The 12,833-nt window shown below is 42.2% G+C and overlaps 1 pseudogene; it reads right to left on the bottom strand.

The window, feature by feature from the left end:
* Positions 1-5,942: 5,942 nt before the first annotated feature.
* Positions 5,943-11,715, bottom strand: LOC146716411 (uncharacterized; annotated as a pseudogene).
* Between the last annotated feature and the right edge of the window lie 1,118 nt (positions 11,716-12,833).

Here is a 12,833-nt window from a genome sequence, read left to right as displayed (position 1 = left end):
GTTTAACTGCAAAGCAGATAATGCTATTAGAAATTGAAATAAAGTAGAAAAACTTACTTTTTGGCATACAAATGACTTTTTTTCGTGTTAAATTGTCTGTGTTTGACGAAATGTGCTGATTTTTCACATGTGATAGCAGAACTGAGTTGGGCATGCACAGGATGAGTCACATCATTTGAAACTTAGCCCTGATTGGAGAAATTGGAAGTGTTACAACTGACCCACGTTACAACTATCCCCGGTCTCCCCTACTTGTGTGGAGCCCCCCCCCCCCCCTCCTGTATCAATGAGGTAGATGGCTTAGAAATGAAGTTTATTATATATTTTTATATATTTATATGGACATAAACTCTACAGTATAACATTCTTCAAAATTCTTTTGAAATGGCACTTCAAAAAAGAAAGAAAACCTTCATTAGGCACCATAGAAGTAAAGCCATTGACTTATGTTTTCATCAGTTTGGGATTCAGTTCAGCTCATATTGCTTCTGCACCTCTTTCCACAACACATTTCAAATAACAGTGGTCCTTCTTAATCAATCTCAGTAGAAAAATGAAAGAAATCATCTGCATTTGTTTACAGTGCATCTGAACAGAAACTCAACATTTCAGTGTGTAGTTAAAACAGCAAACATACCTTCAAATAATAAGGTTACTAAAAATCTATGTGCTTTCACATTTCAGTTTCGTCAAGTGCACTGAAGCGACTTTCAAGTCGGCGATTATGGTCCAGGAAAACCAGAGCCGTCAAGTTCCTGCTTGATGTGCTGCTCATAAAAGCTGCTCAGCATCAGCAGAATTAGGATCTGCCTCCTTGCAGCACAAAGCTAGTTTGCTCATCACAGCAACCCACTCCTGTACACCATGCCCAAAGGCATCAAGGTCCACAGTCCCACTCACAGATGCTTGGAGTGCTGCTGGTCCTAGGCTGCTGAAGTAGCTGCTCATCTCCTGAAGGTACTGAAGAGAAGCCAGGGGTGGTGTTGGTGAAGCTGTCAACCATTTATTATGTATCTGGTCAGCTTGACTTTAGATTTCTGCTCCTACTCAACACACTTCTTCACAAAGCTGTTTGTTGGCAGCCAGGTTTATCTGCAAGTCATCAAGGTAATCAAGGACATTTGTTGCCACAGGATATCTGCTCTGGAAAACATCCAACATTTGCAACATCACTTTGAATTTGTCTGCAAATTCACCTAGGGAGTTTTTTCACTTTATGAGTCATTCCACGACAAAAATTGGACTTGGATATTTTTACATTTTTACCAAAATGTACTATTTATATGTATATCCCACATCATTAAGGACATATTTAACTATCAGAAAAATGCATTTTCCCATCTCAGGCATTAGTTTTCTTTTATTATTGATCATATTTTCAAGATGTGGTGACTGTAATTCTTCAACCCCGTTATAGACACTTTGGAGGCTCTCTGAATATTATCATAAAATGTATTTCTAAAGAAATCAATATGTTTACATTAATCAGATGTCCCCCATACTAATTCAATAATTTTAAATAGAAAAATGACATAAAATCACACATTTTTACTCTCTTAAATCCTGAAATGTAACTAATGAGTGAAAGCAATCTTGTCATTTTTCATCAAAAACAGAAATCAGCAAACATTAAATTATTTCCTCAACATTTTAAGAAAATAATATATGAAAATGTAGGTGTGACGGGGTTGAGACTAGCATAACAGGGTTGAAGAGACAAATACAGCTTTACACATAAACAGTTGTTTACTCTCAAATTCAATGTACAGGACTTTCCATTAGCATTATATCTCACTTTGTAACCACGGGAAGGACACCAGATACAACCTGCAGTAGAATTACGTTTTATTACAGTTTTTTCTGAATGCTTAAACCCTAACTGTGATTCTTATAGCACAACCACTCACTGAGTTTGCAAAACTAAAAGCACAAACACTGCTTTGCACTCAGTTTGCCATTTTGTAACACACACTTTGCAAACCTGTAGCTACAATCCACTGCACAGCACTCTTTTTGCAGAACTGTAAACACAACTCACTGCTTTACACTCAATTTCCAAATGATCAACGCACTCCTAGCAAAACTATACACATTTACGGCCATTATTTACACTATTTTGCCAACTGTCTGGCACACTGTCACATGTGAAAACTTTTTTAGATAATTAGTTCACTTTGCAATCAGCCTATAATACAGGTAAGCTCTGTGTGTGGAGTACAATGGAGGGAGCAGGAAGAGTGAGAACAGATGGGTTTGGCTGTCGAGGGGCGCTTTTTTGAACTGCAGGTCCTTGAAGGGTAATACAGTTTGAAGCTGGAGGATCTCTATCCCCTAACTTTCAGCAGATGTTGAAAGAATAAAGTTGTGGTATATCAGTGGTTAGAAATACCATTATTACTTTAGGATTAGTTTAACACAACGTCAGGGCTGTGAGTCACAGTCCGCAGCATAAAGGTCCTTTCACATCAGATGCAGCATGTGCTGCTAATGCTAACTGCTAACTAAAAGCCAAGGATCCAGAATTTGTTGCTGGCTGCTGAGCTCTGTGGGTTTTTGCAGCAGCTCTACCTGATGCACCTGCTCCTTGTCGTTTCTATCTCCGACTTTGTCCTCTACAAGAGTTTCTGGGTTTTTTGCTGGTTCTTCAAATGTTCAATAAAAACATGTATGCTAATTCATAACGAAGGAAAGCTTTGTAAGTATCCCCACTAGTGAAGACTGTCCTTTCCACAACACTGCCCCCCCGCCGGAGGTTCGCAGCGCTGTTGAAAAGGTTCAGGAGGTCCCTGTATTAAGCATGTAAACCTGTGACACAAAAATCACAAAACTCAGACCACCACAGACTGTTTTCCTTCGTGGAGATGAAGGAAAACGCTGGGCTGGCATGTAAAAGGGCATTTATTCCCTTCAAGGACCTGCAGTTCAAAAAAGCACCCCTCCGACAGCCAAACCCACCTGTTCTCTGATTGGATAGTTAAATTTGTGATTGACATGACATTGGCCAATCAGATGAAAGGAAGAAAAATGGGGTCAAAATTCGTACTTGTAACTTGAAACTTGAGTGCAGACTTTCTCACAGATTTTTTGGCTAAGTCCACACACGAATCTTTTTTACGCACACACAAATTCTTTTTACACATACAAAAAAACTGATTTACAAGTACAAAATATTTATGACCACAGTTTGAGCCCATAACCTTGTGCCCAGAGAAAGCAAAAGCCAGATGTGTTTTTTATTCATACCATCAGTGACTACAAACACGCACATTACCAACTCCGGAAGACGATCAAAGCAGCCAAACGTGAGTACAGGGACAGGGTGGAGCAACAGTTTGACAACCCTCGGAGTATGTGGCAGGGACTAAACACGATCGCAGACTTTAGAGGGAAAACCAGCACACCGCAGACCACGGCCTCTCTGTGTGAGGATCTAAACGTATTCTACGCTAGATTCGACACAGCGAACACCATGAGACCGGACAGTGTGCGCACCGCGGATGACGTCAGTGCGCACACTGTGTCTGAGGAGGATGTGCGGAGGTGCTTCAGGAAGGTGAACGCACGCAAAGCTACTGGTCCGGACGGGATTCCCGGCCGCGTCCTCAAGTCATGCGCGGCTCAGCTGGCTGGAGTGTTCACGCACATCTTCAACCTTTCCCTCTCTCTGTCTGTAGTCCCAGCCTGCTTCAAAATGGCCACCATCGTCCCTGTACCCAAATCCTCCACCATCTCCTCATTGAACGACTGGCGACCTGTAGCCCTGACCCCCATCATGAGCAAATGCTTCGAGAAGCTGGTCAGGGACTTCATCTGCTCTGCACTACCCGACTCACTGGACCCTCTACAGTTCGCATACCGCCACAACAGGTCCTCTGATGATGCCATAGCCCTGACACTACACACTGCCCTGTCACACCTGGAGAAGAGAGACACGTATGTGAGGATGCTGTTTGTAGATTACAGCTCAGCATTCAATACCATCGTTCCCTTGAAGCTGGACAGGAAACTGCAGGATCTAGGACTGAGCAGCTCCCTCTGCAGCTGGATCCTTAGCTTCCTGTCTGACAGACGCCAGGTGGTCAGACTGGGCAGCATCACCTCATCCCCCATCACACTGAACACTGGTGCTCCACAGGGGTGTGTACTGAGCCCTCTCCTGTACTCACTCTACACCTACGACTGCACAGCCACTAACAGCTCCAACATCATTGTGAAGTTTGCGGACGACACTACAGTGGTGGGTCTTATCACCAACGGTGATGAGACGGCTTACAGGGAGGAGGTCAGCGCCCTGACCCACTGGTGTCAAGACAACCATCTCACCCTCAACGTCGCAAAGACAAAGGAGTTGATAGTGGACTTCCGGAGGTGCAGAGAAGTACACACCCCCATCACCATCAGCGGCGCTGCTGTGGAGAGAGTGAGCAGCTTCCGCTTCCTTGGCGTACACCTGGCTGAGGATCTTACGTGGTCAGTACACACAAACAAAACAGTGAAGAAGGCGCAGCAGCGCCTCTTCTTTCTCAGGAGACTGAAAAGATTCGGCATGAGCCCCCGCATCCTCAGGACCTTCTATCGCTGTGCCATTGAGAGCATCCTCACTGGATGCATCACCACCTGGTATGGCAACAGCACCGCCTACAACTGCAAAGCTCTCCAGCGAGTAGTGCGGTGCTCTGAACGGATAATTGGAGGTGAGCTTCCCTCCCTCCAAGACATCTACAGGAAGCGCTGCCTGAGGAAAGCGGGGAGGATCATCAAGGACTCCAGTCACCCCAGCCATAAACTGTTCAGACTGCTTCCATCAGGAAGGAGGTTCTGCAGCATCCGGTCCCGTACCAGCAGACTGAGAGACAGCTTCTTCCACCAGGCCATCAGACTGCTGAACACGTCATAGACACCTCAGCTTCACTACTGGAACTTCAACATTATGCACTCCATACTGTACAGTAACGCCACTGTTTTGCACATATTCAACTCTGTATATTTTTATATATTTTATTTATTGTTTACTCTATTTAATTTGTAAAAATGTGTACACACACACACACACACACACACACACACACACACACGTAGAAAAATATTTAGTATACACATCCAGAAATGCATATACTATTATATATTGTACATATATTTATTAGTTTCAGATGTAGCCATTCTTGTATTTTGCTTGTTTACATTATTGTATTTTGCACAACTCTGTTGCTTGTGAAGCTCGCACACAAGAATTTCACTCACATGTACTGTACCAAAGTACCTGCACATGTGATGTGACAATAAAAGTGATTTGATTTGTTTAGTTGGTGCATTGTGTGCTTATTAATATGATGGCTTGTGTTAACTGTTGGATACGAAAATACCATTTTTACAAAGGTGTGGAGAGTTAAGCAAGGGTTATTCGCTTTTACAGGGAAACTACAATGTTTTGCTGATTGGGTGAAGAGTTTTCTTATTTGTGTGTAGAGTTTTGCAAAAATAGCCAATAGTTACAAAAAATGTGTTCAAGCCATCAGAAAAAACTATAATCTAAAGTAAAAACAACCACAACTGCATATTTACAACTAACAAACATTGCAAAGTGAATTGCTCAAATGTAACATAATGTGTGTGTGCTTGCTCGCGCTAGTGCGCGCGTGCGAGTGTATGTGTGTGTGTGTATGTGTGTGTGCGCGCGCGTGCGTGTGAGTGTGGGTGTGTGTGTCTAGGCATAAGTGCTGATGAGGTGCTAAAAGTCACCTCATCCTTGCTCCGGTAACAATTAAACTTGTTGAACTGGTTGAACTAATAACAATAATAATCAGTTAACGATTTCAGTGTGTCTGTCTGTATCAGCGCCTGTGTCTGTGTCAGAGTGTTTTTGCATGTGTGTGCCTGCATCAGTGTGTGTGTCTGTATATATGCATGAATGTGCCGTTTGTTTCATGAATTCATCTTGTGAGTCAGTTCCACACCTCTTTCAAGACTTCCACATGGCGCCTTGTCACAGCCTGTGTGGGTGGAATGAGTTCAAACAAATCATCAAACAGGTACCAGAGGATATGATCCTGATGCAGCCAGAAGAATCGGTTTGACCCAACACGATGCATGCATTTGACCTGGACTTGTGTTGTTTGTATGTTTAGAATGATGCCTGGATACAAATCATCGTCATATCTGAGAATACACCATTTACCAATCAGCTCTGGACTTTCCCACTGGATTTATTTTCCTGGATCCCCCCCACTGCCTGTCTGTGACACAGCCGGTTCTATCTTCTGGCCAAAAATGAAACACTGGGTGTTGAAGCACTTGCCGTTAAACTGCTTCTGTGTTGTGCACATGCAGCTTACATCACAAACCATCAGTTCTCCTGGAGCTACAGTAACGACCTGGTGAATTCTCACGGTTCCAGGAACAATTCAATTCAATTCAATTCAATTTTATTTATATAGCGCCAAATCACAACAAAAGTCGCCTCAAGGCGCTTCATAGATACAGAGAAAAACCCAACAATCATATGACCCCCTATGAGCAAGCACTTTGGCGACAGTGGGAAGGAAAAACTCCCTTTTAACAGGAAGAAACCTCCGGCAGAACCAGGCTCAGGGAGGGGCGGCCATCTGCTGCGACCGGTTGGGGTGAGAGAAGGAAGACAGGATAAAGACATGCTGTGGAAGAGAGACAGAGGTTAATAACAGATATGATTCAATGCAGAGAGGTCTATTAATACATAGTGAGTGAGAAAGGTGACTGGAAAGGAAAAACTCAATGCATCATGGGAATCCCCCGGCAGCCTACATCTATTGCAGCATAACAAAGGGAGGATTCAGGGTCACCTGGTCCAGCCCTAACTATATGCTTTAGAAAAAAGGAAAGTTTTAAGCCTAATCTTAAAAGTAGAGATAGTGTCTGTCTCCCGAATCCAAACTGGAAGCTGGTTCCACAGAAGAGGGGCCTGAAAACTGAAGGCTCTCCCTCCCATTCTACTTTTAAATACTCTAGGAACAACAAGTAGGCCTGCAGAGCGAGAGCGGAGCGCTCTAATAGGGTGATATGGTACTACAAGGTCATTAAGATAAGATGGGGCCTGATTATTTAAGACCTTGTATGTGAGGAGCAGGATTTTGAATTCAATTCTGGATTTAACAGGAAGCCAATGAAGGGAAGCCAAAACAGGAGAAATATGCTCTCTCTTTCTAGTCCCTGTCAGGACTCTTGCTGCAGCATTTTGGATTAGCTGAAGGCTTTTCAGTGAGTTTTTTGGACATCCTGATAATAATGAATTACAGTAGTCCAGCCTGGAAGTAATAAATGCATGAACTAGTTTTTCAGCGTCACTCTGAGACAGGATATTTCTAATTTTAGAGATGTTGCGCAAATGGAAGAAAGCAGTCTTACATATTTGTTTAATATGTGCGTTGAAGGACATGTCCTGGTCAAAAATGACTCCAAGGTTCCTCACCGCGTTACTGGAGGCCAAGGTAATGCCATCCAGAGTAAGAATCTGATTAGATACCATATTTCTAAGATTTTCAGGGCCGAGTACAATAACCTCAGTTTTATCTGAATTAAGAAGGAGCAGCTGATATCTGCTTCGGCATTTTCTCCATAGCTTCCTCAACATCTTCACTTTTCACAAAGAACAGTTTCACACTTGTGTTTGTTTCAGACAAGGCCCTGAATAACTCTTCTGCATCTGGGATGTCATGGCCCTTTGCTACCATCATGTCAGCTGCTCTTTTTAAGGCTCCCCCGACACCATCTGGTGCTCCTTTTACATGACTAGCCTCGAAAAAATTCCAAGAACCAGCCTTGAATCCTCTTATGTCCAGTTCTGTAGTGAAAAGGTAGAAGTTTCCTCGTTGTTTGTATTGCGTACAGGGTCCGCCGCTTAAAAAGTGCAGCACAGACACTTGTGGATGTTGCCCTTGAATGTAATCTAGCACAGGATTTAGGTGCTGCCATATTGCTGGAGGGCCTTTATGTCTACTGGGGGAGATGGTGCTAAAGCACACAGGCTCTGAGAGCCCACCAACATACAACACACCAGTATGAACGGTGGCCTGCTGATGTGAAGCCCCAAAGTGGACCACCTGAGCTTGAGAACTGTATCTACAGCTGTAGTTTTCTGAGAAGTCAACATGTATCAAAGCCTCCTCCCCTGACATGTTGTTCTTCAGCTCACGGCAGAAGGCATACTGCTGGACTGTGCGCGCTAAGCATTTATCAGAGCCGTGGTTGAATGAACATACGCGCTCCCTCAGACGTGACTACAGACGCGCTGAAAGGAGATGGAAAAAGGACAGATTGTATGTTTCTCTACAGATTTTAAGGACTTTCTGTCCTTCTGCTCACCAAGAAGCTGTAAAAACTGCAAAGACACAGTTTGTCTCAAACTTAGTGTCAATAAACAGTCACAGGCCTCAGGTACTTTTTAACGTTCTTAATCACTTTCTTAGTTTATGTGATAATTCTGGAGTCACTTCTTCACCAAGTATGTGTGATGATTTTTTAGCATTTTTTAATGACAAGATCCTATCAATTAGGATTGATAGGATCTTGTCTCGTTGTCTGCTGCCTCAGATCAGAGTCCTTCTCCTGTGTGCTCAGTTGTCTTAGAGCAGTTTGATCCTGTCTCCCTTAAGGACTTGACCGCGGTAGTTAGTAACCTAAGATCATCACACTGCCCCTCTGATTGTCTCCCCCTGAGCTTGCTTAAAAGCACTTTTAATACTGTTGGGCCTTTTATCCTGAGATTAATTGATACGTCCCTTGCTACAGGCTGCGTCCCATCATGCTTTAAACAAGCTGTAGTTCAGCCTCTTCTTAAAAAACAAAACCTGGACCCAACTGTTCTGTCCAACTACAGGCCTATCTCAAAGCTTCCTTTTCTATCTAAAGTCTTGGAGAAAGTGGTCTACCTACAGTTGCAGGCACACCTTAATTTTAATATGATCTCTGAAAAATTTCAATCTGGTTTTAAATCACTACATAGCACTGAGACGGCACTTTTAAGGATTTTTAACGATATTCTTTTCACTCTGGACTCTGGCAGCCCTGCTGCCCTTTTATTGTTGGACTTGTCAGCAGCTTTTGACACGGTCGACCGTGACATCCTGTTATCACGGCTAGAATTTCATGCTGGCCTAAAAGGATCTGCACTACAGTGGTTTCGTTCCTATTTGTCAGAAAGGTTTTTTTATGTCAATATGGCCACCCACAACTCCAAAATAGCCCCTCTTAAATACGGTGTACCTCAAGGCTCTATTTTGGGTCCTGCCCTGTTCGCACTCTATTTGTTGCCATTGGGCTCCATCTTCTCGCGGTACAGCATTTCATTTCATTGTTTTGCTGATGATTTGCAGATTTATCTACCTTTAAAAGCAGGGTCAGACCATCCGCAGCTCTTATTACGCTGCCTGGATGATGTCAAACAGTGGTTGTCATTAAATTTTTTAAAGCTAAATGAAAATAAAACTGAGGTTGTCATTTTTGGCAACTTTAATCATATCGACAGCACTCTGGGCACCGTTTCCTCGTATTGTAAAACACATGTAAAAAACCTCGGTGTCTACATTGATGGTTCTTTTAAATTGAATAAGCAGGTGAGTGCAGTAGTTCAGTCCTGTTTTTTTCAGTTAAGACAGCTAGCCAAGGTAAAGCCATACCTTCCGGCTAACGTCTTTGAGCGTGTTATTCACCTTTTTCTTACTTGCAGATTGGACTACTGCAATTCATTGTGTTATGGTCTAGATCAGGCCTCCATCCATCGTCTTCAGATGGTTCAAAATGCTGCTGCTCACCTGCTAACTGGTACCAAACAGAGAGAGCATATAACCCCAGTTTTAGCTTCTTTACACTGGCTTCCTGTCTCCTACAGGATCCAATTTAAACTTTTACTTTTTGTTTTTAAGTCACTTAATGCCCGAGCCCCTCCTTACCTGTCTGAGCTCCTCTCTGCCTATATGCTCCAGGAAAAACCACGAGGTCTAGCTTAAAACTAATGCTGTCCATCCCACGGACTAACCTCAAATCCCGTGGTGATAGATCCTTCTCTGTGGCAGGTCCCAGACTTTGGAATAGTCTCCCCTTAAATATTAGATCTGCACAAACACTTGAGCAATTTAAATCTTTACTAAAGACACATTTCTATGCCCTGGCTTTTAACACACTATGACCCAAGCATTTTGGTCTTATTTGAATTAGTTTAGTTATTGTTTTAATTCTTTTACTGTCCTTTTATTGTTTTTTATTGTTATTATTGTATTACATTGTTGCTTTTTAATACCATTTTTATATTGTTAAGCACTTTCTGCAGCATCGGCTGTTTGAAATGTGCTATATAAATAAATTTGACCTTGACCTTGCTGCGTGATAATAAAGTGATGCATTTAAATTTCCTTACAAAGCTGCGGAGGAGCTCAGTGAGGTCCTTTTGTGTGCCCTCCACAGACTTCCTGACTGTCACCTTGACAGTTGCCTTTTCTCCCTTTTTGTGTATCTCCTTCTCCTCTATTACCCACTGGGTCAGTGGTGTGTTTGCGGTGCTGTTGTATGCGGTTGTCGTGTGGACAGTTTTGTCCTTGCAATGGACACACTCTCCATACATGCAACTCTTGCTGGATGAGTTGCAGCAAACCTTCTCTATCAGTTCTTCAATGTTGGCAGTCTCAAGCTTCACTGCCAGGAAGCTGAGATTTTCATGCAACTTACACATGCATGTGTCACGTTCAGAGAGTGTTGGATTCACAACCCAAAAGGGGCGAAGATGACAGAAAAGGGAATAGGATATCATCTGGTCTGGGTTTTCCGCCAAAAACCTTCTGTGGATATTTTCCATCGTGTCCATCAGGAACCTCTTCTGCATTTTTAATTTGTCCTTTGTGAGTGTTTGTTTGGTTCCTGTGGTCATTCTACTCGCGTCATTCTTGAGATTGAACGCCTTGATTCTTCTTTTTAAGTCTTCAGTGAACCTGCTGGTCCTGTTTCTTTCAAAATGAAGACTGTCATGATGTCTGAAACTCTTGTTTGAAAATCCGAGGGAGTCACTTGCACAAACTTTTGCAACCTGTAATTTTTTTATAATTCTCCCTGTCGTGACTTCGGCAGTCAGCTGCCTTTCTCTGTTCTTGGTGGCTTTTTTGTATTTATTCCTAATATCTTCAATCAGTGATTCATGGAAAAGTAAGGTTTTTTTTAAATTTGTGGGTTAACGGGGCAATTTGAAGTGAATCGTGTTATTTTCGACTGTGGTGAATCCAAAGATTTCTTTGAACGTTGGCACCTTTTTTGTATTTTTCTTTGCTTTTCCTTTCTTTTTCAAGTTTCTCCTGGAGTTCCACTATTTGCCTCTTGAGCTTATTTTTTTCAGCTCTGTACTTTTTCCGAGCCACCAGACGTTGCCCACAAAGCAAAGCAATTAAAGTTGATTTGTGTGTGGAAAGTTAAAGCCTTTTTCCTCCTGCCCTCCCTGTTTCTAAAAGGACATTTTCACTGTAACACTGTTAACTACCCATTGCCTTAACCTAAGCTGCTCTCCACATTTGTCTTTTCTTACGCTGTTCTCTTTTACTCAGTTCATTAATTGCTTTCTTCTTCCCTGCCTCTTCATTCTTTCTCCATCTCTCAGCTCACTCTGCAGGTTTCTCTCCCTTCTTTCAGGATCAGCTTTAAGGCGTTCCCGATACTTCCTTTGCCTTTCTGCTGCTGTTGTTGGTGCCATCTTACTCGCATTCTTAACATGGAACATAAATCACATTCAGCATGCATGCAGTATAAGAATGTTGATTGAATATAATAATAATTAATTTAAATAATTGGATAACTTAACAACCAAGGTATTAAAATCTCAACCCCGTTACAATCAAAAACATAACAGGGTTGAGATTTTTGCACAAACTGGCCACTGCTCAATGTAGTGAGCACCAGACAGAGAGCACATGGCATGCATGAAATTCAAAATCACCATATATTCATGAACTAAAAAAACCATTTTCATTTTTTCATGTGACGGTGTTGAGTCACTGAGTTTGACGACCACAATATCACAAGATAAATGACTAAAAGAAAAGAAAAGATGGGAGCAACTTGCCTGTCTCTGTGGTGCTGTTGTCCAAAAGACTTCAGTGATGTCACTTCCTGATGTATTTGGAGTTCTGGATCACACCATTGTAAGTGTAGCTCAATTTTAAATACCATCTCTCTTTACTCTTAAATTTAACAAATATGTTTTTTATATTTATCAAACTAAAAAAATTAACATGTTGTCATGGTCCTGGGTGGTTAGACCCAACGTTTTGTGTTTCATTTTGGTGTCCCCTTGTGTTTTGTGTTAATTCCTATGTAACCTGGTGTAATTTCTGTGTCGCTCTGCCCAACAGCGTCTTTCTGCCCTTCATCCCGTGTTTGTATGGTTCCAGGTTTGTTCTTTAGTTGTTCACAGTTTATGTTTTAGTTTTGTTCATTGTCGTTCACTGTAAATAAACTCACTCGCATCACTGCCACTGACTGCAACTTGGGTCCTTCTTTCTTTCTTTTTGTTTTTGCCTGTCCCGTCTTTTGCCATCAGAATTGTTGTCTGAAGGCCAAGAAAGATGCCAAGCAGATTTACTTTACCAAGTGGATCATCATGGCGTCGCCATATTGGTCCATTTGATTGACCTTTATTATAATTATGTATTTATTTTATTTTCAGTTGTTACAGGCGGAACAGACAGAGGAGAGAAGAGATAGTGAGAAAAGGGGGAAGAAAAAACAACAAAAAACAAAACAAACCCAAAGCCCCGCATCTGGCAAGTTGATCATATTATTGCTTTGTAATATGTCCGGATTGTTCCAGGTGAACGTTTGCA

This window comes from Copadichromis virginalis, linkage group LG3 (assembly GCF_057382275.1).
Source record: "Copadichromis virginalis isolate Kocher_CV1m ecotype Utaka linkage group LG3, C_Virginalis_male_GT1.1, whole genome shotgun sequence".
Lineage (NCBI taxonomy): Eukaryota > Metazoa > Chordata > Actinopteri > Cichliformes > Cichlidae > Copadichromis > Copadichromis virginalis.
The sequence above is the reverse complement of the archived record's forward strand: the minus strand, read 5'-3'. Positions and strand labels throughout refer to the sequence as shown.